This window comes from Lissotriton helveticus, chromosome 5_1, assembly GCF_964261635.1.
Source record: "Lissotriton helveticus chromosome 5_1, aLisHel1.1, whole genome shotgun sequence".
Lineage (NCBI taxonomy): Eukaryota > Metazoa > Chordata > Amphibia > Caudata > Salamandridae > Lissotriton > Lissotriton helveticus.
Genome location: NC_136065.1, coordinates 275464588 through 275487418, shown reverse-complemented (window position 1 = coordinate 275487418; position 22831 = coordinate 275464588).

The following is a 22831-nucleotide window of genomic DNA, read 5'->3' as shown; positions in this document are numbered from 1 at the left end:
TCATTGCACAGCTCTTGAGTGGCTACCTCCACAGTCTCACAGGCTGCTGGTCTGGTAAAGGTTTGTAGGATGTTGTACAAAACTCTAGAATCTTTCCCTGCCTCTATGAGTTGTGCAGCAATATGGTTTTTCCGCGCAGTCCTGATGGCTTTATGGTACAATTTAGAAGAGGATTTATAGAGTGTTTTATCCTCCTGCTTTCTAGACCGTCTCCATAATTTTTCCAATTTTCTTGTCTTTTGTTTCAAGGATCTTAAATCTTCAGAAAACCAGATTTCTTGCTTTGTAGCTGGGCGAGGTTTATAGATTTTCAGGGGGATAGTATTATTTAATGCATCCTTAACTGCCTCGTCAAACCTGTACAATTCTGTTGTTATATCTCCTGTAGTGAGTCCATACAGGGGAGCTTTATACTGATCTCTAAAGGCTTCCACCGTTAGTTTATGCCAGGGCCTCCTTTTAGTAGCCAGAGTACTCCGCTTTTGAGGTTTATTGTTAGTAGCAGTGTGGAACTTTAAGATAAAATGATCTGTCCAGTCTACTTGTTCAGGAGGCATACATTTAATTAAAGGTGAGTTGGATATTACCAGATCCAACGTATGACCTGCCTCATGAGTGGGGCCGTCATTGATCTTTTTCAGCCCTAGGGAGTCTAGGTCCATTAGGAGAGTTCTTGCCTCCGTACAGTCCTCTAACTCACTATGGACATTAAAATCCCCTACCAAGAGGAAATCCTGATTATCTTGTACAAATGGTGCTAAAGCCTCTATTAGCACGACTGGAAAAGTCCCAATCGGACCTGGTGGTCTATACAACAATGCACCCTTCCTTTGATCTCTGGGATTAGGACTAAGTTTAAAAATGAGTAGTTCCATTTGAGGATTACTAACTTCCTCCAGTATGGTTAAGTTCAATTCCTCTTTATAAACAATTGCCACCCCCCCTCCAGTTTTCTTTAAGCGGTCAACCCTGGCAATCTTATATCCTAATGGGACACTAAGTGTGATTGCTGGAACCAAATGGGGCTTAAGCCAGGTTTCTGTCAAAAAACAGAGGTCTGGCTCCTCAGTCAGTACAAGATCCCATATCTGTGTAGAATGCTTCACTAAAGATCGAGTATTACAGAGTAGATTTTTACTCCAACTAATGGAGTTATCTGCCTGTATATTAATAGGAACACAATCTAGTTTTCTTGCTGGTATGACCTCAGCTACCTGTGAATGCCTGTTCCAGTTCATATCAAGATCGAACTGTCTATAGCATCTGTAACAGGAAAAAGGACCTTCAGCCGGGGTATCAATACATAAAGTACAGGCATAGGACATATCAACACGAATCGCAAGCAATACCTGCGAAGTATATGATATTCGTGTGGTAGATGATGTTTCTAGGACATGTGATGGTAGCGCCATAATCTCCAGCCCCTTGGCCCCGTCCTGTCGCGGACGGGCGCAGACGGGCTGGTCTTCGGCTCGTCTTAGGCGCAGGAGTAGGCGCCACACTGCGCGCCAACGCTGCGCGCTAGGGCCGACGAGGGGCTAAATAGCCCAGGAAGTGTCAGAGTCTAGAGCGCTAACCGCTCGCTTTCCAGTATGTCCTGCCTCAGCCCCGCCCTCCACACACCGGGATTGGCTGCCGAGCGTGCAGGCTTAGGTAGGATTTTCAACTATCGTGGCTTTGGTGTTTGCAGGTATGCGAGATTATTGCAGTGTGCCTCAGAGAAATACACAACCTAATTCCTTCTTATTCAGGTTAAAACACTGTCAGCATAGTTTTACAATCAACATTAAAATAAATCGGTCGTTTTTAAAAAAAATCCGTTTCCTTTTACAAATTGCAATTTAGGCACCGCTATCTAATTTTGTAGCGCCAAGCGGGGTCAGGAGAAGCTGCCACCACCTCCCTACCGCAAAATGCGCTGCCTCCTCGCCGCCTAAATAGCCCAGGAAGTGTCAGAGTCTAGAGCGCTAACCGCTCGCTTTCCAGTATGTCCTGCCTCAGCCCCGCCCTCCACACACCGGGATTGGCTGCCGAGCGTGCAGGCTTAGGTAGGATTTTCAACTATCGTGGCTTTGGTGTTTGCAGGTATGCGAGATTATTGCAGTGTGCCTCAGAGAAATACACAACCTAATTCCTTCTTATTCAGGTTAAAACACTGTCAGCATAGTTTTACAATCAACATTAAAATAAATCGGTCGTTTTTAAAAAAAATCCGTTTCCTTTTACAAATTGCAATTTAGGCACCGCTATCTAATTTTGTAGCGCCAAGCGGGGTCAGGAGAAGCTGCCACCACCTCCCTACCGCCCTAGATTGGGGTAGAATGTAGCAGAGTGAGGTGGAGCACATTGTAGTGGTGTGGGATAGGCTGGAGTGGAGTGGGGTAAGTGGTGTGGAAGGGTGTAGAGTGGAGTGGCATGTTGTGTCGTGGAGTGGGTGGCATGGAGACCCATGGCGTGTTATAGAGTGTCTAAGAGTGGAGGGGCATAGAGCAGAGTGGCATGTCGTAGCGTGGAGTGTGGTAGAATGAAGTGGTGTGGCATAGGGTAGAAGGGCATAGAGTGGAGTAGCGTAGTATGGAGTGGTGTGGTGAGGAGTATGCCTGGTGTGGTGGAACACTGCCATTACAAACAACACATTGTCAATTGAAATGACCACTACATTTTCACTGAAATTCACTGTGTGCAAATGTCATCACCTAGTATATTGATGTATTTTGATCGTATTCACATATTTGTTTTCACCATAATCAGAATTGCAAACAACTGTGCTTCATTTGTACTAATTCTGAAACATCAGCACAGTTCATTTTTTGGGGTGATGTGATGGGAAAAAAATCACACCCTCCCCTCTTACATGGATACTAATCAGGATTGTCACATACATTCTCTCACTTTGAAGTCAGAGAAAGAAAAGTAAAAACCAAGTTACCAGGGAGCTTGACATTTGACCTCTGTCTTTGAATGCACAGCACATCTGACAAGATGAGAACAAGATTTAAACGCCTATTTACAGAAAGCGAGTTTGTGGAAAAATACAGTAAATAAGATTGGGCAACAGGAGGGATGAACTTGAGTTGGGCAGCCTAATGCAAATAAAGCCCACAAATAGATATCATGAAAATATGAGCAATGGTACGTAAAGGGTGGAATGCATTCCTATGTCAGCTTGGTGAATGTCCCCAAGATGTCTTTAGCAAAGCAGACAACTGCATTGGTTGGTAGGCTGCGACCTAAAAAACAGTATGATTCATTCACATTCTGGCAAATAATTACACTTATTCACAACTGAGCACATGCTTAATTTGGAAACCCTATAAGAGTAATTATTAGTTGTACACATAGATGGTGCGCTCAAGCTCGCCAGAAGTATCACGGTGCTTTATTTCTGTAGGCTGAAATGCTGTGTTTATGTAATATTTATCTGGCTCTGGGCCACAGAAGCCAATAGCCTATGACCACCAGAGTGAGGGCTGCCAAACGCATCTTGGGGGCATTGCCCCATCCACCAAGAGCATGGAATCCCCAAACCACCATAGCTATCCAACACAGTCAGGTACTGCTCCCTCCAGAGAACAAGAGCCACATCACAAGTATGAAGGGGCAGTAGGAAATGGTTACAGACATAAAACTAGGACAAGCAAGTAATGCTTCACTCACTGGCATCTTATGACGTAGCTGACTGATTGTGATGTATGTGTGTGTGCATGTGAACATGTGTGTGTGAGTGCATCCGTGTACAAACGTGTGAGAGTGTATATTTGTGTGTATGTTGCTACAGCCGTAGAGAGCAGCTCCAGTTTCCAATACTGACTGTAGAAAGTTAATTTTCTGGGGCTGTTTTACATACAGTGTTTCCTCCTAGAAGTGCAAGCCTAGTGCCGCCTGCACTTTGAAAATACAGAGAGGCTGCTGCAAACAACAATTCCACCTTTTATTAATGGGCTATCTCCAGTAAAGGTAAGAATTTGCGGCTTCTCTCAGGGTAGGCCATTATATGTAATAGAGTGCACTGTCCCTGTTAGTATCCCCGCAACAACATAGTTTCGTTCCTGGCCATGAAACCATCGAACATATACGCCGCACTATCGCGTTGTTTGATTATACCAAGGTTACAGGAGACCCTATGGCTGTAATTCTGCTAGGTGCTGAAAAAGCTTTCGATAGGGTCTCCTGGCCTTTTTTATGGGCCACATTACAACACTACGGCATTGGTGAGAAATATATCCGGGCTATTAAGAGCATGTATTTTCGACATACTGCTCAGATATCTGTGATGGGGAATTTATCAGCGACAATTAACATACTCAGAGGAACTAGACAGGGTTGTCCCTGCTCTCCCTTGCTGTTCGCGATTTATATTGATCCATTAATCAGAAAGATTTTCGACGATGTCTTAATTCGCCCTGTACCGGCCAAAGGCGGAGTTACTAAAATTTTAGGATATGCAGACGATCTAGCTATCTTGACTGACTCTCCCCAGGTCGCTCTACAAGAAATCTGTACTTTAACATCTCAGTTTGGCTCAATATCGGGCAATCCTCTTAATGAAGCCAAAACTCAAATAATATGCAACGATAAAATCAATTTGGGAGACCCCCGTGTCATCAATAAATCTAAGTATTTGGGGATCGAGATTTGCTCCAAATCTGAGGAGATAGTCGAGATCAATCTGAAACCGTTAGTCAATAAACTAGATCTAGATGCTCGTCGGATTAATAATTTACCACTGACCTTAATGGGTAGATGCAATGTGGTTAAAATGATCTTCCTACCCAAGATCTTATCTTGCCTCAGAGCTATTCCGGTACTGATTGAGCCCATTTGGTTTAAAAAAATTGGACCGGATTATTTCATGGTTTCTCTGGGCTGGTAAACGCCCAAGACGGGCTCTGAAATATATGACTTTGCCCAGAGAAGGGGGGGGCTGGTCAGTACCCAACTTTCAGATGCATTATTGGTCTATAACACTTAGACATATAGTAGAACTGTTGGATACAGGTGCTGTAGACTGCTCAGATACCTCAATTTATCATTTAATTCTGGGGGAAGAGGCTCAGGGACTTTTGTTTAGGCACATTGATTTTGCTTATTTTAAAAGGGTTAGTTTCAAGACTCTTTTAGGAGCATTTAAGTCTGGACCTCGGTCCGGAAAATATTTGACATTGGTAGATTCCATGTATATACACCGTTTTCTATGAATCCTCTCTTTCCTGGAATTTTCAAAGATGCTTACTTTAATGAATGGTCGGCTCGGGGGGGTTATTGCCGTTAGGGATTAGGGGCCAGATGTAGGTAATTCTCTTTTACAGACTCTTAAATACCGAATTTTACCGATTCGGTATTTATGAATCGGTAAAATAGAAGGTGGGAGATGTAGGTAAAATCGGTATTTGAAATACCGATTCTGTAAAAATCGGTATTTATCGATTCTGTAATTACAGAGTCGGTATTTCCCATTGATTCCTATGGGCTTTGAAGCCCATAGGAATCAATGAGAAATACCGATTCTGTAATTACAGAATCGGTAAATACCGAATCATGCAAGGGTGCAGGGGGTGTCACATTGACACCCTCTAGCACCCCAAATACAGGCATGTGTGCCATGTGGCACACAGACATGCCCTAAGGGCACGTCTGTCTGTCACATGGCATGGGTGTGCATGCACATGTGTGCATGCACACCTGGATTCGGTATTTTACCACCCAATTGGATTGGGTGGTAAAATACCGAATCTGTAAGGCCTTTGGGACTCAGAAGAGTCCCACCTACATCTGGCAGTTACAGAATCGGTAAAAATACCGATTCTGTATTTTACCGATTCGGTAAATTTACCGATTCGGTAAATTTACCGAATCGGTAAAATTGGCCCCCTACATCACAAATACCCATTTACCGGTCGGTAACGGCCGAAATCGGCCGTTACCGGTCAGTAAATGGCCTCCTACATCTGGCCCATAATGTCTGATTGTGGGCTTTTGTCCTTTGAAACTATAAAACAAAAATACGGGTTAGGGAATAGACAATTCTTTAAATTTTTACAGGTTAGAGATTTTTTTTGTAAAAAAACAGTTGCTTGGGTGCGCATTCCGTTAATTTAATTTATCAACGGGAATCAATCAACTATATCTTCGATATATAAACGTTTGAATGCCAAGAGACCGGACGATTTGATTAAACATTTTACCCATTGGCAGACAGGGGTTCAAGCGGGTCAAGGGTCCTGCGAGGATTCACTTTTTTTTAGTCAATCTGCTTTCATTTCCGCTAATCTTCAGGTCCAATGTTTTAAAACTTGGTTCGATTTGTATATAACCCCTTTTCGAATTCATAAATGGGGAGGCACTGTGGGGATTAATTGCTCTCGTTGTGGTGAATTAGCGGCTGATAGTATACACATGTTTGCCTCCTGCACTTCTTTGATTCAATTGTTGCATAAAATTGAACAGCGTTTAAGTCAAATTTTCGGTTATACAGTTGAATTGTCACCTCAAGTAATTATACTCATTGTGACAGAGCAAAATATGTCCTAACCCGAGCGCAAGCTCCTTTTTGCTGCAATGACCGCGTTGAGATTGTGTTTAGCAACAGTTTGGTTAGATCCTGTACCACCGACTATACATATATGGTTTAGTAAATTCCTAAGTATTTATAAATGGGAAAAGTCTGTATTTAAGAGAAGAGGTTTTAGGGCTCGGAGGGATGGTCAGCGGATGTGGGAACCTTTAAGGAATTGGCTAAACTCTGAGCAATGATAATCTTTCTCTGCTTTATATTCATGTATATTTCTGTTTTCTCTCTGTTTACTTCCCGTTTCCCCTGTTCGGACCCATTTTGGGGGAGTGGGGGGTTTAAAATTTTGAAACATGGATATATGACATGTACGAATTTTACGTTTGTTTCTTGTTTTTGTATGACTGGTTTACATGCCATGTTTCCTAATAAAAGAATTTAAAAAAAAAGGGAATGGTTACAGACATAAAATTAGGACAAGCAAGTAATGCTTCACTCACTGGCATCTTATGACGTAGCTGACTGATTGTGCTGTATGTGTTTGTGCATGTGAGTGCATCCGTGTACAAATGCGTGAGAGTGTGTATTTGTGTGTATGTTGCTACAGCCCTAGAGAGCAGCTCCAGTTTCCAATACTGACTGTAGAAAGTTAATTTCCTGGGGCTGTTTTACAAACAGTGCCCCAGGGGTACAACAGTGTGTGTGCCAGTTTTCTGTGCCCTTGGGGAATTTTATTACTACAGAAATGGCCATAGACACTTGTTCAGGCCAATTCTATAACACAGAAAAAGCCAGCGCACATGTAGAGTCAGCACTATCTTTTGAATGAGGGTGTTGCCCCATTCAACTGAGGGAAAAAACTTCATCCATGCACCATATTATGGACCAGGGTGCACAGTCAGTGGGCCCTCAAGGGCACGCTCTGAAAAGCGGGAAAGGGGAAAGGTAACCCCGTAGACACCACAGACATGCCCCTGCAGCTGGGTGCAGCCATTCACTGCACCCACCTGCAGGGCGTTCTCTGTTTCCTCCTAGAAGTGCAAGCCTAGTGCCGCCTGCACTTTGAAAATACAGAGAGGCTGCTGCAAACAACAATTCCACCTTTTATTAATGGGTTATCTCCAGTAAAGGTAAGACTTTGCGGCTTCTCTCAGGGTAGGCCATTATATGTAATAGAATGCACTGTCCCTGTTTGCAGCTGACACAACCCATTAAAGTTGCGCTGTGGCATAAACAGGAAAAAGAGCAAATGATGGACGGAATGCTGAACAAATTAAACATTCACCCACCAGTCACAGATCTGAGTGCAATCCATCATTTTGCTTTTTTTTTGTGCTCACCACGCTACCCCGGTTTGGACCCAGCCATACACAAATAAGTCTTGACCCTACTCCCTATGGGAACAGTCCATCCCCCAACTGCCTGGCTTGGTCCTCCCTGGACCAGAATCAAACATCCTTCGATAATTTTGGGGGTATTACCCCCTCATCAGCATGGTTAGCTTGAATTCAGTGGCACCGCGAGCAAGGGACCCGTGTTTGGGCATACCCATCCCACTTAAGGCAACAAAAGCAAAAAGAATGAGCGATGGACGGAATACTGAACAAATCAAACATTCACCTCCAGTCACAGATCTGGGTTTAAGCCATCAATTTTTTTCTTTTGGTCACCATTCCACCCCAGTTTGAACCCAGCCATATGCAAATCAGTCAATATCACAGGAAGTAGTGGTGGTTTAAACAAGTCACACCTCTAATTCTACCTGACAGTACAACATTGTATTCCTTTTTATTTGAGATATGCAGAAATTATGGTGCCAATCAAGGTATCAAGGACAGCCCACTACCAAGGATGTCAGGTCATCAGGTGAGAAATACCTAATGTAAAATGTCTTAATGATTTGTTGTACCTCGGCACTCTATTGGTTTTATTTACGCTATTCGCAATTTTCTTGTTTTTATCTAGACATGTATATCTGATGGCCGCTTTATGGTAAGTCATGTAATACCAGACAAGCTTGTATATAAAACAGCATCATAATTGTTATTTCAGAATCAAAAAAGAGAACATCAAGAAATTCAATATATAGTCTTGTTCTATTTAATATTCCTTCAGTTCAAAACATTCTATGAAATCAAATACATTGAAGATCTGGGCGTTATGCCAAGAATTCAAAGAACAGACTTTACATAAAGTATTAGCAGTACATATAGTACATAGAATGTTGGCAATACATGTGAAGTTCACATTAGATTCACAATATTACTGAATCTTTGACCACTACAGAGTGACACAAAAGTGACGGCCACGTTGGGAGTCCTAGTCCTAGGACCCTCCAGATCGTGATGGTGGAAAAACAGCCGATGACAGCCGACACGTGTTTCGTTACTTATTATGTAACTTTCTCAAGGCTCACTCTTGATATGTTGGCGTGGTGAGTATACTTTATCACTGTATTTTGGCTCTATGCGATAAAAATTGTGAAAAGAAGAATTGTAATGTAAAGTGTCCGGGCAATCTTTCGATGTGAGTGGCTGGACTGTTTAAATGGGGAGCTGGCTCAAGAATGATTTGTGTATGGCTGAGTCCAAACTGGAATGGTGTGGTGAGCAAAAAACAATGGATTTAACCCAGATCTATAACTGGGGGTGATTGTTTGATTATTTTCAGCATTCCATTGTTAGAACTGGCATCTTTTGGTGTGTTTCTCCAGTCTTTTTGCTTTCTGACCTCCAGTTTTTAGGTCGAGCATGGGCAGCATATGCACTGCTGCGAGGCATGCAGTAGTTGAGTATGGCTTTGAAGCCCCACCCACTTTCCGCCCATATAGTAACATTGGGTTATGTCATTGTCCTTCGTAAATGCTGGCTTCTGATTCGTAAATAGGCTTGTTAGTCCCTCCTTGGTGCCGACTTGTTTGCATTTGTTACCTCCCATAACAACTGTATCTTTTACTTGGTTAGTTACATGGTCTGTGGTATAAGTCGCCGAGCACAATTTTGTTTATTGACTAGTGGGGACAATGGCAGCTGCTTTTTGTACTTTCAGAATGCCCACACAGGACAATGGCGGCCACTTTTCATGCGGAGCGCTATGCTGCTCTAACTTTAAAAGTGGCTGCCCTTCTACCCCCACAGTACTCACAGTACAATAGCGTCATTAAAAAAAAACTTTTAAGAAGAGCACGGCGTCTTCTTCAGGGACACTGCGCTTTCTTTCAGCTTTTATTTATGTTTTAATAAACCTGCATGCTGAGTGCGGTGCCCGTTTTAGGGATACCGCGCTCTGTTGTAATTTTTTTAAACTTTAATTTTGAGTGCAGCTTCCGCTTCAGGGACACCACGCTCTTTCTTTTTTCAACTTTTATGGTGAGCGCGGTGCCCGCTTCACGGAAACCTCGCTGTGCAATACAATAGGTCTTGCTTTTGCCAAAGTTTGACCTATTGGTATTGTAAATGACAATGCATTTTAATATTATAAAACTCATTGCCATTTACTATGTCAATAGCTCAAAATCTTAAAATACTAGATTGTAGCACTGAAAGGCAGGGAAGCTAGGGATTAAACAAGTGTTTTTTAGAGTGGCTGATGGGAATTGGAGGCCAGTTAAGGTAGACCGCTTACGGGATTGGTGGGAACAGATGGGAGGAGTTAAACCAAAGTCCCAAGTGCCCACGTTGTAGGAATGGTAGCTACGCTTATCCTGAAGGAAAGCGAATGCTTAACTAAAGGGCATGCAGCAAAAGTACTGACAGGGTGTTAGCTTAGCATACAGTTTAATTTCCTCTTTGCTGCAGGGAATTTGGATAGGAGCTATCAACCTTCTCCTGAAAAGGCTTGAGAAATCTATAGGAACCCAACAATGATGAATAAGAGGATTGTTATTCTATTGTGAAAAGTCCTTATTAAGGATCCTACAGTCTCATAAAAGAGCTCAGGCTAAAATAATCGACACTGTTGTTTTGAACCCAGAAAACTATAACCGTAAGAAAAATGTGGTGTTAAAGACTAATATAGGCGCTTGTTAAGTACTTTGCCTTTATATACTCCAAATTCTGTCTAAGCTCAAACATCAGTAAGACACTTATTTATTTGTATGCCATAATGGAGGCAAGAGTTAGATATCCATTTCTGAGATCAGATTAATGTGTAATAATTGCTAGATAAACTATCTTCCTGATAAGAGGTCCTTGGCTTTTATTATGCTTCAGCTTCAGAAAATGTCTGGTTACAATTATGAGTGTCAGTTTCTGTTGTGGAGTTGATTCATTTATCTAGCAAATTCCAAGGTGGATCTCAATAACAATGGCCCTGAAAGCAATATTGAAGGATACCAACCTATACCTACCTTTGTTGTAACTATTATGCAAGTATCTGAAAATTCCAATACTGAGGCAATAGCTTCTTTTATCACAAAATGATGCATTGTTTGCCCTGGCACTTTGTCCCCTGGCAGCAGAAAAACTCACATAGGCCTTTGCACTGAAAATAATCCTGCATGGCGATGGAAGGTCATCCTTAAGGAGAGATCTTCTTAGGCTCCAAGTTTGCCTGGTTTGCTTATTGCAGCCCTATAAACAACAAAATGAATTCTAACACTACTTGAATTCGCCTTTCTCCATCTTGGGCTGAAAAATAAGGTCATTCTACTTTCGTCAATAACTTCTCTTTGGAAAGAGTTATCCCATTCTGAATGTTAATGTAGACTCTTTGTACAAAATGCACCCCTGAACTCTGGCAAAATACCAACAGCAGTCACCAGCTCAGAAAGAATAACTATGCGCATTGAATACATGGTATTTTTGTAGGAAGGGCTGCACTACATTGAGCTGCAGCCTGTCACACAAAAATCCAATTATGTGACATATTTTCAGAGAGGAGGAAATGTGTCTTGCTGTCTGGCAATGGCATACACATCCACTTGTCTGTATACTGCTAGCTGACAATGTTTCAGTCATGAGATTCTGGCATTTTAAGGGCCTGCTGCCTAGCCTGTCCAAAAGTGGCATGCCAGTTCCATCTATCTTTCATGTGCTACACTGGGATGCAGAGAAAATGCCACACATTTTCTAAGACTGGTTCAGCAAATGTCAGCAACGAAAGTGTCAGGATACACAGTGAACCTTAAGAATCCTAGTGTCCAAATAACGTAAAAAATCTGGGACAATCGCGCAAAGCAGATTCCACATAGTAAGGGTAATGATAAGGATACAGGTATGGGTAAGAGCGAGTGGAAAGGTAAGAGTAAAGATAAGGGCAAAGGGATCAGTGCCAGGGACAGAGTTAAGCTTATCGTTAGGGTTAAAAGTAGTGATAGAGTGAGATAATGCTTATTTTTAAATTTAAAATTGGATTTTCGGTAATTGCAAAAGCAAAGTAATTTTCTCAATTTCAAAGAGAGGGACATGCGAAATCTTGCCGAATAATGCCGGCTGCAGTCCTTAAATTGTAAAAGATTTGGGGCCTCATTAGGATGGCACCCTATCGGAAAACGGGACCGCCCGCCTTAAGGGCGGGGGTCCCGGGGGTGCCATTAGGATGTGCCCACCACAGTGGCGGGCACATCCTGTATTCTCAGCATTGTGGCGGGCGGTGCTCTCTGCACCGCCCGCCACAATGCTGACAATACATCACTAACAACAGAATGAATGTTCCTTAGGCAAATTATTTCACCTTAATTTCACAGTTATGCAGTTGTCACTACAGTGAGCATCAATTAAGTTTTTCGAGAGAAATTACAAATCTTAAGTCATTTGCATTTATTTAATCCGGAGAATATATGAACACATTATATCTCAATCCACTTTTGGCAACACAAAGAGGTATACTGTTTTTTCAGTTTGTGACAAAATATATACAGTACCAAAAGACACTTTTGTAAAGAATATGGACAGTATTGGCATATCTTCCATATATACATACATTTTGTAGAGGTTATATACAAAATTATAAATCACTCAATGTTGATGCTATTTACAAAGAAGTGTCGTTGCGTCACTTCTTTGTAAATAGCATCAACATTGAGTGATGCTCACTGTAGTGACAACTGCATAACTGTGAAATTAAGGTGAAATAATTTGCCTAAGGAACATTCATTCTGTTGTTATTGATCATACCCAGTTCCTTGGGAATATTGGGTCGCCCTATTATTTGTTGACAATACATCACAGCATTTTCATTTCCAAAGCGGCAGGCACCGCACGGTGCCTGCCGCTTTGGAAATGAAAATGAAGGTGGGTACCACAGGTACCCCCCGTGTGCACCCCCCACTCACCTTCACTCTGGGGGCCCGCAGGGGGCCCCCAGAGTGAAGACGGCCTGCCTTTCCGTGGCGGCATTGCCGCCACGGAAAGGCATTGCACTCTTGCCATTGTAATATGACACCACATATTCAACATTTTCCGCCCCGGCTGCAAAGCGACCGGGGCAGAAAAGTGGCGGGCGGTGTTTTCTTCCGCCATGGTCCCCCCCGCCATACTAATATGGCTGGGGGGGGGAATTCAGGGAAGGATGTCGGGCAGATTGCCCCTGCCAGGCTGGCGGTGGCTAACGCCAGCCTGGCGGGGGCAATCTGCCCGACATCCTAATGGGCCCCTAAGTGCCAGGGCCCAAAGTTTTTCTAAGCAGCATGCCGGTACTGCTGCCAAACATAGGTACCGTATTGCTAAATACCTTGGTTCTATTGTATTTATTATGCCTCATACCTCTTTTTTCCACTACATTAACCACTGTGCCCTTACCCTCAATCTTACAGGTACTTTTTCATTAACTTTCTTCCTTTGCCACCGTTTTTCCGTCTTTCTTTTGCTGTCCCCACCCCCTTTTCAACCTTTCTATCTCTGGGACATAGTCGGATGATAAAAAAGGTTTTCCTGCAATAGAGAACATGACCTTCCAAGGTCATGTCTGTGATAGACAGTCAAAGGGCTGTTGGGCGCTTGGTCCTAGATTCATTCGAAGACAGAGGTGATCTTTTGACAACAAACGAAGAAGCAGTGTGTTTTAAAAAAAATCTATATTTGTTGTCAAACATACCCTCAACAAACTGGTTTTCTTTGGAGCTTCTAGAAAGAGGTGACACTTGAAATCACGCGACAGATTGTTTATCTTTTACACATTCTACTGATACAGCAAATCCAATTGTTCGAAAGGTATTGAAGCAAGAATAAAATTCTTCAAATTTAAGAAATCCCAGTACTGGAAACGTGGTGTTCCAGAGCCTCGAAGCCACCTGGACAGCCTACCTAGAAGAAGTCTGAAAGGATTAACGTGCTCTAAAGGCACTGTATGACAAGGATAACTAAGTAGTTGTGATTCAATAATACCCCCGGCTAAAATGAGACATTTTTAATTTCCCAGGAGGTCTTTTTTGCTGATGCCTGAGTAGGGTATCCTGCAAGGTGGCACCTACTGCGTGTGGGTGTTTACTGGACCTGCCGTAAACCCCACTTGGGATTTAAAATTCATCAGCATGACGAACTTGCTGCTCGTCTTGAAATATGTGAAACTACAATAGGACAAAAAAATAAAAACAACTCTGACAATCGGATTTCATCATTAGTGCTGCTTTTTCTTTTTATAAGGAATCGAGCAAATGGTATTTGCACCGGGTCAACCCTGGAAGCTGACCCGTTGCACTCGTCTCTTACCCTTTATGTCATAAGTGGATACAACAGGTGTCCTTGGCTTTTCATATATGAAATATGGGTCTGTGTTTGAGGCAAATTCGATATCATGGAAGCCAAAAATAAAGCAAATTAAGTTGCACTTTTTTTCGTCAGTGCAAAGTTTCTGTGCGATGACCTGGTCTCAAAACAATGGGTTGCTTTCCATTCAGTCCTGGGTTATACATGTAGCCTTCAAATCAGTAAAGTTTATAATGCAGCTGAACCTCCCAAATTGCACCGTGGACTGTTGGTACATGAAAGGCAAATTTAAGGTGCCAGAAAGCATGCTTAGGGGCTAGCAAATACGTCACAATTGTTTGTAAAATGTGCACGTCATGGCTGGACGGGAGGTGTGCTATGCTGCATTCAGTGATGTTCGAAGGTTACTGCCCCAACACTTTGGCCTTTGGGATAAAGACATGCCCGCCTCAAATTCTAACATGGTAGGAAATCATCTTTCACTATAAATGCTCCAAAATCACAACTCACCATCTACTGGTCAATATGTGCGCTGAGGGAGTCAGCTCACTTTTTAACCCCTTCACTGCTAGGCCTTTTCCCCTCCTGTGCTAAGCCTTTTTTTGGCTATTTGGGGTAGTGCGTGCTTAGGCCCCTGTAACTTTCTGGCCACATAAGGTATCCATGCCAATTTTGCGTCCTTTTCTTCCAACATCATGGGGATTCTAAAGGTACCCAGGGTTTGTGGATTACATTGGAGGGGTCCCAGAAATTAAGCAAAATACAGTAAAAGGTTTGTTTTTTTCAGAAACAAGGGGAAAATGGGCTGCAAAGGAAGGCCTCTGGGTTTTTCCCTGCAAATGTTATCAAAAAAGAGTTTGTGGGGCTGAAATCACAATTATCCCAGCTTTTAGGGAATGACAGTCTTTTGTCAGAGAACCAACATTTTTCACATAGTTTTGGCAGTTTTCTGGGACATAGCCTATTTTTGCTATTTTTAGTGCTTCCAACCTCATTCCAGTTAATGGTAAAAATGAGCATGAAAGCAATAATGGATCCTGGACAGCTATACAGTTTATTAAAGTAGACAAAATTCTGAATTCAGAAAGGGGTCATTTGTCTAAATCCATGAAGGTTTCTTTATAGAAACTAACAGTTAAATATTGGAAAAAATGAAAATTAGTTGAAAAAAACAGCATTTTGTGTCAACGTTTTCACTTGTAACTTCCTATAAATATGACAGCTCTTTCAAAGCAATATACTGTTACATTTGCTGGACCTTCCTGGTTGTGGGGATATATAGGACTTGTAGGTTCACCAAGAACCCGACGAACCCAGAGCCAAAAACTGCGCAGCAACTTGCAATGGAATTTTATTATGTACCAGGTTTAGAGCAATTATTTTTCGAAAATGTATACATGGAAAAATCGGTATGAAAGACACCTATGTATTTCTGAAATGGGTACAAATTATAGTGTTTAGAAACAGTATATATTTGCACATTTTCAAAATTGGGAATACTCATACTAACATGAGAATGTATTGGTCATTTTTCAAAATGACTTCTTTTTTACGCAATGTCTTTCATTTGGAAGGCAGAAATGCATCAAAACTTAACAGATAATAACAGTTGCTTTACAAATCTGAAATTACCCTACGTCTCCCAATAAAAGTGGTACCTCACTTGTGTGGGTCAGCCTTGTGCCTGCGACAGGAAACGGCACAAAACACAACGTGATCACACCTCAATTTTCGCAGTGAAAAATGACCCTTTTTTGGCCATAGCGCCTACCTGTAGTTTTTTAACCCTAGCTCTGCCGGCACCTAGGGAAACCTAGCAAACCTATACATTTTTGAAAACTAGACACCCAGGGGAATTCAGGATGGGGTGACTCGACTGCCTCCCACCAGGTTCTGTTACCCAGAATCCCTTGCAAACCTAACAAATTGACAAAAAACGCATTTTCCTCACATTTCTGTGGTGGAAAGTTCTGGAATCTGCGTGGATCAACAAATTTCTACCCACCCCGTGTTCCCCAAAGTCTTCTGAGAAAAATGGTACCTCACTTGCGTGTGTCAGCCTAGTGCCTGCGACAGGAAATGGCGCAAAACGCAATATGGTCGCACCTCAATTTCGCAGTGAAAAATTGCCCTTTTTTGGCAAAGTGCCTACCTGTAGTTTTTGAACCCTGGCTGGGCTTATAATTGGGTAAATCCAGACTGGATCCCATGTCATAGTGTCAAAGAACACAGTCTCCCTCATGAGACAAAAGCATCAACCTGGGTTTGCTTATCTGCCTGATCGAGGGGACCTGCCCTCCATTTGTGCCAGGCTGCCCCTTTTAGAGTAGGACCAGAGCTGAAATGCATATTGCTGGCGTCTGTCAGAAGTGGCATTTTGGATGAAAACTGAAACTTTAGCAAACATTCCATACATTACTTTTGGCTCGGTGGTCTATAGCATTTTTCATGTCTGTTGTGACAGCCCATTTCAAGATAGGGACCGGCCTCTGTCTCCTTTGATCTCCATAACCCGGTCTTTCTTAACTTTCCACACAGTGTGAAAATAACGAAAAGTGATGACAGAAATGCCTGAATTAGTCTCAGCCACTGGCAATCACTATGAACCATTTTTAGACCATTGTTTGTCGGCCTCTGTACCATTCTAGACAGAGACAAGCCTTATGCAAAACAGTCTTGGTGTTGCTCCAATAGGAACAGTCCAGCCTGAACTACCAGCCAAGGTCCCCTCTAAAAGGGGACACAAGCAACCCAAGACCAGTTTCGACCTACGTGGGTCTCATCAGTAAGGTTTAGCTTGCGTCCTATGGTACAGGGAGCCCGGGACCTACATCTGGGCATTGCTATCATACTTAGGGCATCTACTGAAAAACAACAAGCTGACGGAGGGAATTCTTGCGAGAGATGACTACTGGGCCTGTGGATGTCTCTAGATTTGGCAGATAAAGAACAGCCGAGATGGCGGTGGTAATATCCTAAGCCATTCTGATGGACACTACTCCATCTGTCAAGCACTAAATCAGGCCGTAAGTGTTTAGAAGTGAGCGATCGTTGGAGATGTTCTCTTTAATATGCAGCTAACACTGGGCACTGGAGTTAGAATGTTTAGGTCTTATTTACTTTTCATGAATATATTGTTGATCAAACAATGGACAGATGCAAATGGAATAAGGGAATTATGTGGCTGCTGCATTTACCACATAATTATGCCTTTAAATGACTTACCACATAATTTGACTCATCACACCAAACAGAAGAAGCACCCTAGTTATACTTTGAGTCTAAAGAAAACATTTGACACTGGGCCTAATATCCCAAAACTGAGTCTACATACAGAGTTACAACAGAAATGTCGTCATCAAGGCCAAAGAGCATCATGAGACGTGTGTTCTCAATGTTCATTCTTTAAAAATGCTTTGCTTTCCGTTTAAAATGGAAAAAGGGACACAGCCAATGCTTTTCGTCCAACATATGGGGACTTCTTCAGGGAACGAGATTAGAAGGCTTGTCCTAAGCCCATAGAATAGACTAATACACAGAATTCTTCCCCGATCAAGTTCAGTTTATATAACTGATACTGGTATAGGCGCGGCACGAGATTTATTAGCTGTGAGATTGTTGGGGTATGGGTGCACTTTCAAAGTGTTCAAAGAGGCAATTCACAGCATGTAATCCATGTGTAAGGGATCCATATCATTGGATGTGTGTAAAAGAACTTGCCTTATAATTTGCACAACTCAACACAAACATTGTTTCTAGCTCAAATAGATAAAAATATTTTCAGAGAATGTGTCACATAATGCCACATGATTTACATTTTCTTTCTGCATATTCCAGTTAATCACCATTACTACATAATTATAACATCCCTTGCAAATTATAATTCTTCAGAGAGGTTTAGAGGCTTTCATTATAAAGATGAAAACAGGACCCAAACTTTTTTTTCCAAATGTCATCGGTCTCTGTGAAATATGTGTTTTTACACTACTGCATTTTGTGCAATAAAATACCAATGGCTGTCGCCAAAAACAAAGGGTGGTGGGGTGGGTGGGGTCACGTGAGGGGAGGGAGAAAAAAAAGAAATTCCGCCGGCCGCATCTCCTCTTCTTCTTGGGTCCCAGCAGCCCCGGGAGACTCCCTGTCCAATCCATGAGCTGCAGAGCATCACGGTGATTGGTCTGAGCAGGTAGAAAAGACGCCCTGCTCAGACCAGGGAGCTCAATGCAGCTGGGCTAGAGAAAACCCAAGTGCGCATGTGTGTTTTGGTCAGCCTGAGACGGCCGGCAAAACACACATGAGCACTTAGGGAGTGAAGTACACTGGCACTCCTCCTCCCCCCTCCTAGGCCTCGGCCCCGCCCCTCCCAACACCGCTGGCTAAGAGCCGGCAAATGTAAAAGAAAAAGATGCAAGAACATTATTTTATGTTACATTTGCTGTCTCTGAGCCAGGCAGTGGGACGACGCTCCTTTGCAATTGCAGAGGAGCCACCACTGAAAAATACCCACACATGTAACATGGCTCATTTGGAGGGAAAGTACACTTTGTTGGTCCAAACTGGGTACTTAGTTTCTCTGGCTGACCTAGTCTCACCTGAGTATTTGCTGAGTAAATGCATGTGATAACAGATAGCGGATTTCCATTCATGTTCATTCTTTATAATTTGGCTGTTTATGAAATCAAAAGCATACATAAATTCACAAAATGCCACCAAAAGTGGAATCTTCCTTGCTGTTTTCCTTAACTAAAAGAAAGTAGGCAAACACCGAAACAACTGCCGAATGTCCTTTCCCAAAAGAAATAAGAAATGTTTCATCAGGTCCTGAAGTTGTTTCCAGATGATAGTGCAAATGATTTTATAGTCACTGCCTACCACGCTCCTCTGTCGGTACACCCGGACTCTGTGTGGATCTCTTGGAAACTGGCTCTGCTGTGGGACTCGATCCCCAGCCAATATACCCTAGCTTCCTCTGTTTTCTCATTTGTGACCTTGAATGGAAATATAACCTTAAAATTCTGCCCTACTCACTTTTGCCTTTCCTGGCTTTCCTTCCTATCCCCACAAAGCATAGGATGCAGTGAAGTACATCTGCAACTGCCCATAGGTGGCTGCTTCTGTGGTGAACATGAAACAGAGAAAAGAGAGACTAGGGCCACCACTACCAGCTGTGCGGAGTGAAATACCGATGTAGCATTCCATTCTGTTCAATTGTGAGTGGACAACATCCTGTCCAACAATCCAAAGTACAGCAGTCCCCAAACTTCCTTGTAGAGGACACAATTCTGATGATTCCAGGGGTCTTGGCACAGTTACTGGGCTAGATGTTGGAGGGTAGTGGCTGGTCAGAGTGCCAGTCCACCCTGATACACTTACAAGACACACACACAGGATGACCATGTACCGCAGATCCCACTGGTCACAATCTACAGTTTCTAAAAGCAGAGCGCACACAGGGATGGTGTTGCTTCCTACTAGTGCAGAACAAGCAAGGAAAAAGCTTGAGACTGTGCAAGTGGTGGGACTGGGACCAACAGTTCAAATGGTAAGTTCTTCAACAGGGCACTCTTCCCCAGCTACAGATGGTAATTGGACCCAGAAGCTCCATCACACCGGGCAGGGGTCAGGGCAAAGCAGTAACCCCTGCAATCACTTTCAGGAGCTTCCTTAATCTCTCTTGATGTGGATGTATAGTAAGTTTCCTTATCTTGAGCAGCTACCTGGAGTCTCCTTGGACCAATCGCTTCCACAATCCTCACAGATAGCGTGTTCTCTGCTGATATGCTACCTGATGAGCTGAAGTCCATCTCCTTCCATCAGACTGGTAAATTCCTTTTTTCCATAGACAATCTGTCACAGAAACATTTTCACGAGTGGGGACCCCGATCCCGGGTCTTGGAGAGAGAATGTTAGTCAAGGGATCACACATCTGGATTTAAGCACCCTCAACCATGCTGGTGTGTCTGATCTCTGAAAATGACGGAAGCGTAGAACCATCCAATTGCTGACGAGTCCAGTCTTTTATCATCCACTGATGGACAGGCTCATCCAATCGAGGGGGTATGCTACTATTGAATCCTGAGTGCCGCTTCAATCCTGGGACATATTTCCTGCATGTTTGCTGCATGATCAGTGCACGAGCAGAGCCTGCTGCCCTTCTCTCCGGTCTCTGGGTTCCTATCTTTGCTCACCCCAAGGAAGAATAAGAATAAATAAACTTCAGATAGTAGGCCCTTACCATCACCCAGCAAAAAGGGAGGAGATCGTCCCAGCAGAGGGAATCTGAGCTAAAAACAGATACCATCTGGTCCCTTTCACAACTGACCAAGCTTCTACAAGAACAAGTGAATGATACTGGGAAGCTGGACTGTCCAGCAGACCAGATACCAGCATAGATTACCTTAAACACAATGGCCCACTGATACATCCTCGCCCAGTGAACACACTCAATCTCAGCACACACTTGCCAGACATAACAGAGGCAAAAAGAACCTAGGTAAGGGAGATTGCACACACATTGACAGGAATGAGCTAATAGAAAATCCCTTCCAAGTGGTAGAAGTACCCCGAGTATAGATTAATGGTTCCATCACTTTCAGTCCACCATAGCCTAGCTAGAGAGGCCACTCTCTGAAAACAAGGGGTATTCCTTACATACCCCCGTGAACTCAGAGCTAAGCTCTAGGGTCCCAATCCATGTAAACAGGGAGACCCTCTGTGGACACCTGTAATGTTATTGTTCACTGAGGTAGAAATAAAAAACAAAACATACAGACATTTTCCAATGACTTGCTAGGAGATAAACAGGGCAGGACGCACACTCTCCATAGCCAAAGAGAAGACTTTCCATCCCAAAAGTAATTTTTTTTAAATTCACTTATTAATAAATATGATTTTTCCTTAGACAAATCTATTCAGCAGAATAACGACTACCAATAGATAAAGGCTTTATTCTGCAGTCTGGAGAAGCATAAAACAATTTAATTAATTCATGCACTTTAAGTCAAGGTAAAAAGCTGTTCAATTGACTTATGTAAAACTACTTTCTACAACCTATAAAAAAAGCTGCATGTTAAGTCAGGGTGTGTGCACTTAAATGCATTAACGTTAATGGAGTAGAATAGCTTAGGGTGGAAGGTAGATCTCTCCGCCAATCATGCTTTAGAACGTAGATACGTCTGCAGGGCAAAGTTCAGAAATTACGTCTGGAATCTATCAGCCAGATTCATCAAGCGAAATGCGCTCGCAAAAGGGCCAGATTCTGAGAATCTGGCCCTTTGCGAGTGCAATTTTTGCATTTGGGATTCATCATCCCAAATGCAAAATTCGCTAATAAAGAATTCGCAAATTTACGAGGATTAGCATTTAAGGAATCTCTATTAGAGATTCCTTAAATGCTATTCATGAAACATTTAAAAATTGCGAATTCGCAATTTAGGACCGCTATTTACCACGAAGTCAAACTTCGTGGTAAATAGCGAAAACTTAGAAAAATGCATTTAAATGCATTTTTCTAAGTTGCAAGTTACACACACATGTCCTTTGGACATGTGTGTGCACAAAATCAGTGTAAATTCACATTTCAGGGGTGCTACAGGGTGTCCTTTGGACACCCCTGCACCCTTGAAATCGCATCCTTATTTGCGATTAGCAAATTGCTAATCGCAAATAAGGAATAACTCCCCATGCATTCCTATGGGCCTGTAGGCCCATAGGAATGCATGGGGAGTTATTCCTTATTTGCGATTAGCAATTTGCTAATCGCAAATAAGGAACATGTAGGAATCGTAATATTTTTTGCAATTCCTACATGAATCCCGTTTTGCAAGTCCTTAATAGCGATTCCTTATGAATCGCTATTAAAGACTCGCAAAAGGGGTCTTTGATGAATCTGGCAGTAAGAACCCCAATATGCCTGGTCCTGTTTAAATTAAAAAGATGCAGTGCTGGCTAAAGAAAGTAGGGCACTGGGCTTAACTGTCATAAGTTATTCACCACTCGTACTCGACTTGATCTTATTGTAGTGCACTGAAAAGATGTCCCAATACCCAAAATGAACTGCAATTATACATCATTAAATGTTAATGTAAAGCATGACACTAATAGTCAATATTATTACCCTGCTGGGACAGTGTGTTTTGCATCAAAATGTGTTTTGCTTGGCAAGACGTATTAAAATACACTTCAGCATTAATGTGCAATGTAAATAAAGGCTACATGTTTAACACAAACAAGGGTATTTGTTCACAGCATACTAATAATGAATAGAACTAAAATACTAGCAAAAGCAAGGGGCAACCCTGTATTCCAAGGAACATCGGCAGTAAATGTGCATGAGAAAACAGTGTTCAATGGGAATCATTTAAGAAATATTTTAAGCTTCAACAAGGAGCTACAACGTCATCCTTGCTATCCAAACACAATAAATGTAATACAAGCAAAAAATCACATATGTAATTTACATTGTCCACATATTAATAATGCATGACAGTTCAAAGATAAAAATCTGGTCCTAGTAACCAAATGAAAAAGAGGGAACTAATTTATTACAAACACAGTGCACAGACTGTATATGCATCAGCCAAACCTTTAAGACATGTTTTCATTAGAATCCAAATAAACATTCAAGAGTGCGTGAAGTTCAGCAATGAATGAGTGGCTAGCACCAAGAAGTCGA